We start from the raw sequence: 5,605 nt of genomic DNA on the forward strand, positions 1-5,605 counted from the left end.
GGGCGGGAGCTGCCCACCGGGCCTCGACTTGGAGGACCTTCGGACACGGCGGCGCGGGGCGGCGCAGCGGCCCTGAGGTTGCCGTCCGGTCCCGTAGCTTTCCAACCACAATGGCCGGGCCGCCTGGAAGCCCCGGGTCCCAAGTATGCGAGCTTCGTCGTTTCCGCCTGGAGCTTGGCTTCTCCCGCCCCAACACCCCTCCCCGGGGCGCAGTTCAGTTCGCGAAGCACAGGAGCCCAGGAACCCCGAGGCTGGACTCCTGGGTCCCAGCGGCCGCTTACATAGGGCCAGGGAGACACAAGACAGATCCGCACATCAGGGCGCTTCACGGAAAGCTAAAAATGGAGGTACGGGGCCAAGGGCAGGTGAACCCTAGGCCCGGGGCTGAGTGGCCTCCCCTCTGGCCCTCCCGTAGAGAGGCAGTTAGTTCAGGTGTCTGTTGGATTGAGAAGTGAGTGAGCCCCGGCACACTTTTAAAGTGTGCAGGATGGGGTGGGAGTGGGGTGTGTGTGGTGGCATGGTTGGCTAATCCTGTTAGTTATTTAAAACAGTGGTAGAGTTCTAGTTCATACGATATTACGATATTGTTACGCGCAGCTAATCCCCGCAACCTGGTTCTTTACCGTGAGCTGAAAACACCAGACGCAACGAAGTATTTTAAGAGGTTTATTCCAGCGGGGAAGGAACAGGGTGAAGGGGAAGGGAGGTGGGGAAGGGAGGCCGGAAGAGCGGGGAGGAAGAGCAAAGAAGAGAAATAGAGCCAAACCTGGGGGCCTTTTTGTCTGCCAGGTGTGGGAATGGGGATTGGGAGGGACTGAGGCCCCAGGGGATTGGCAACTGCAGCTGAATGCCTAGGGATGATTGGTGAGTGGGCGGGGCTGGGGAAGGGGCTGGAAGATTGGGGGTGGGATTCTCAGGTGGAATGCCAGGTTACATCTGATTGGTGGACGGCTGGACTGGTGCGAATTTCACGAGCTGTGAGGAAGAAGAAATGGTGCCGGGTCCAGGGTGGGATATTTGAATAACTCCTTACAAATCCTCCACCTGCAACGCCAGGCAGACAGGCTGACTGCTGGTGTCCCGCTGCGCCCTACCTCCACCCTGGTGGAAAGCCTGCCAGAGGCTGGGCCATGTGCTGGATCCACATATGTTGAAGTGGTGGTCTCAGGATGTGGCCCGTGTGCCCCTTGTAGTCGTGTCTGCGCCCCCTCCCCGGGCTGGCCGTTCTCCAGGCGAGCTGGGTGCCTGAAGGGGCTGAGGACTTAGCACACACACCTGGCGCCTCCACACTGGCTCAGGCTCCCAGGACTCTCCTGTCTTGGGAGCACAGGGCACAGTGTCTAGCTTTAGATGGATTATGTTGCCAGAGGTGCAAGGCTCAGATGTGAAATGTGCGACCTGAGCAAGCCAGCAAGGCTTACCGAGGACAATGCACCTGCTGGCCAGGCAGGCCGGGCAGCTTAGCAAAGAGCTGGGTTCCCAGGATGCGCCCAGACAGCAGTTCAGATGCATAGAGCCCACTGGCAATCCTACAAAGCAAGTTCTCCAGGGCTTTCTCAGGGCAGTGACCTTGGATCAAATGCTGGCACAAGCCGGGGCAAACCCTGGCCAAGGAGGCCCCTCTGGGGAAGTGCGGTGACAGCAGCGGTGGGGAAGGGAAGGCTCTGGGGACCTGTGATGCCTCCAGCCTTACAACCACAGCCAGCCTACAACACTGCCAGTGTTGCGGCATTATGGGTTAAGCCACTGGCTGTAATGCTGGCATCTCATATGGGTGCTGCGTGGAGTCCCAGCTGCTCCCTGACAGTGCACCTCGGAAAGCTACTGAGGATGGCAGAAGTCGTTGTGCCTCTGCACCCACACAGGAGACCTGGAAGAAGCTCTTGGCTCCTGGCTCTGGCCCGGCCCGGCTCCAACCACAGTGGGCCACTGCAGCTATTTGGAGAATAAACCAACAGATGGAAGATCTCTCTCTCTAGCTCTCTCTCTCTCTCTCTCTCTGTAACACTGCCTTTCAAGTAAACCAAGTCAATTTTTAAGAGAGAGAGGAGTAGCAGTAAAAAGAGACTAAGCACCACATGATTCAAATATAAATTTTCAATCAAGGACCAGTCATGGGCCCAGCGCAGTAGCCTAGTGGCTAAAGTCCTCACCTTACACATGCCAGGATCCCAAAAGGGCACCAGTTCTAATCCCAGTAGCCCACTTCCCATCCAGCTCCCTGTTTGTGACCTGGGAAAGCAATGGAGGACAGCCCAAAGCCTTGGGGCCCTGCACCCATGTGGGAGACCTGGAAGAAGCTGCTGGCTCCTGGCTTTGGATCAGTTCAGCTCAAATAAATCTTAGACTCCCAACTCATTTTTTTAAATTAATATATGCATTTAATTATTTGAAAGGCAGATGGAGTGAGGGGAGAGACATTGAGAGAAATCTTCCACTCCCAAATGGCAGCAACAGCCAGGACAGGGCCAGGCTGAAGCCAAGAGCCAGGACTCCATCCAGGCCTCGCAGGTGGGTGGCAGGAGCCCAGATGCCCGGGCCAGCCTGCAGTGCTTTCTCAAGCACCTTAGCAGGGGCGAGGGCAAGTGCAACAGCTGGGACTCAGATCTGCACTCTAACATGGGATGCTGGCATTGCAAGCGGCAGCTTAACCTGCTGCACTAGTACCCCCTATCCAACTTCCTGCCAGTGGATACCCCAGGAGGAGGTGATGGCTCAAGCACTTGTGCCCAGATGGGACTGTCTTCCACTTCAACCTGATTCTCTCTCTTTCTCAATGCATTTGAGAAGAATGATGGAGATTGACATATATATATATATAAGGAAGAGAGAGACTGTCACTGGCTCGTTCTCCAAGTGGCCGCTGCAGAGGCCGCTGGGCTGAAGCCAGAAGCCCGGAACTCAGTTCAGTTCTACCACATGAATGGCAGAGATCCAAATATTTGAACAGTCACCTGCGTCCTCCCAGGGTCTACACTGATAGGAAGCTGAAGTCCCAAGCCTGGACTCGAACTTCAGTGTGGGACCTGGGTCCCTTCGCCACTGGGCTAAATGCCCACCCCCTCCTTCTGCCTCACATAGGCACAGGGAGGAGGTGAACCTAGCCCATTGCCGCCCCCTCCAGGTCAGGCTTACAGGCTGCCTGGGGGTCTGCGAGGACCACCCTGGTCTCCAGGACTCAAACAGACGCTGTTAGCCACCAGCCCTAGGACACAGCATCCAGGGGAACTGCCAGGCTGCACTAGCCTGTGGAAGCCACGTTGTGTGGCTCCCAGTGGCCAGGTCCCTCTCCAGAAGGCCAGGGAAGGCCTCGGGCAGCTGGCTTGACTTCTGCACTGGCCATGTCTCCCGTCACAGCCCAGGGTCAGTGAACCCAGTGATGCCCAAAAGCCAGCTGCCCTCAGCCACAGGTGGAGATGGTGCTAGGAGCTGTCTCATGAGCGTTGGCGTGGAGAAGGCTGGGCAAGGGGGCTGGGGTCAGCAGAGACCTTGAACTGGACACGGAGAGGTTTTGTGAAGGCCTCATGGCCACGGAAAATGACAGAAGGAAGGGTTCCCAAGGACACGCCACTGGACTCCAGGATGTCCACGTGTGACCACGCTGGCCCTCAGATGTCGGGAATCAAGCCTGTGCACCCTGAGTGTCAGGCAAGTGGGGCTGATGATCAAGGGTTTGCGTTTGGGTCCTAGCTCTGCCACCTTGGACAGCTCCCCTGACTGCTTCACGTCTCAGTCTAGTCATCTGATGAGTGCAGATAACCCACCAGGTCATTAGAGAAAGCCTAGCGTGCAGTCTGTACTCGGTAAAATGAGAGCGGGTGCAGACCGCGTGCTGCCCACCCCGGTGCCAGCATGCCCTCCTGCAGGTGTAGTGTGCGGGTGCCGTGGAGAGCACTGAGCAGCATCCAGCCGGTGCCGACGCCGCCCGTGCCTTTGGTGGCTTGGAGCTGCCATCTCCTTAGGGCTTGTCCCTGCTGCAGAGTGCCAGTCGCCCAGCGGCTGTTTCACACCCTGACATCCCTGGGCCCTGGGCTTGCCAAGCTGCCGTTTGGGTTGCTTTTTACCCCTTTGTTTTGTTTTTTGCTGGGGCCACTGCTCTCTTTTCAGAACACCTGTTTTACATTTTAAATCTGAGAAAAGAAGAGAGGGAGGAAGAAAAGAAGAGATGTGGGTGTTTCCACCTACCAGGCTCTCGCCAGCTCCTCACAAGCAGTCACCCTCCTGCTACGCCCCACTGCCCACCCACGTGCTGGCAGTAACCCTTGATCCTCTCCCTGGGCCTCCCATTGCTTCAGGGGCTGCTGCCCACTCAGGTCCCCTCACTCTCGCCCCCTCACCTCACACCCCCCACCCCCGTGCAACCTGTGCTGCCAGCACTTTCCCCAACCTCCTGCAGGTGGAGACACTGAGGCACAGGATGGTGGCCAGTCGAACTCCCCGCTGATGCGCCTGGGAAGCTGGTGGGAGGCCAAGTGCTTGGGGCCCTGAATCCCACGTGGGAGACCTGGAAGGAACTCCCGGCTCCTTCTTCAGACTTGCTCAGCTCGGGTTATCTTAGCCATATAAGGAAAGAACCAGTACATAGAAGATTCTCTCCAACTCTCTCTCTGTCTCTAATATTCGTTCTCTCTCTAATTCTACCTTTCAAAAGACTGCTTCTGGGTGCTAAAGTTGTGGCTCAGTGGGTTAATCCACTATTTGGGGTACCTACATCTCTTGTTGGGGCTCTGGTCTGAGGCCTGGCTGCTCTGCTTCCTATCCAGCTCCCTGCTAATATGCTGGGAAGTAACTGAACATGGTTCAGGTCCTTGGGCCCTTGCCCTCTGCGTGGGAGACCCGAACGGAGCTTTCAGGTCCTGACTTCTAACCCTGGTTACTGTGGGCATTTGGGGAGTGAACCAGCTGACAGAAGACCTCTGTGTGGGTGTATACGTCTCAGTGTGTGTGTGTCTTCAAAGGGAGTAATTAAATAATCTTTGCGTAATGGTTAAGGTCCTCGCCTTGAACATGCCAGGATCCCATATGGGCACCAGTTCTAATCCTGGCAGCTCCACTTCCCATCCAGCTCCCTGCTTGTGGCCTGGGAAAGCAGTCGAGGACGGCCCAAAGTCTTGGGACCCTGCACCCGCGTGGGAGACCCAGAAAGAAGTTCCTGGCTCCTGGCTTCAGATTGACACAGCACTGGCCGTTGCGGCCACTTGGGGAGTGAATCATCGGATGGAAGATCTTCCCGTCTGTCTCTCCTCCTCTCTGTACATCTGCCTTTCCAATAAAATAAATAAACCTTTTTTAAAAAATACCATAATTAAATAATCTTTAGAAAAATGTTGTGTCCACCAAACACCCACGAACTTCTCTCCTTGTCACTGTTCACTGGAGTGTGGAGCATAATAAGAATTCATTTACCCTGTATCTGATGTCAGGACCACCCCCAAGGAGGCTCCTCTCACAGGAGGCTCCCCTCCACAGGGGACAGGAGGCTCCCCGTACAGGAGGCTCCCCTCCACAGGGGACAGGAGGCTCCCCCCATCACAGGGGACAGGAGGCTCCCCGTACAGGAGGCTCCCCTCACAAGAGGTTCCCCCCATCACAGGGGACAGGAGGC

This window comes from Ochotona princeps, chromosome 26 (assembly GCF_030435755.1).
Source record: "Ochotona princeps isolate mOchPri1 chromosome 26, mOchPri1.hap1, whole genome shotgun sequence".
Classification (NCBI taxonomy): domain Eukaryota; kingdom Metazoa; phylum Chordata; class Mammalia; order Lagomorpha; family Ochotonidae; genus Ochotona; species Ochotona princeps.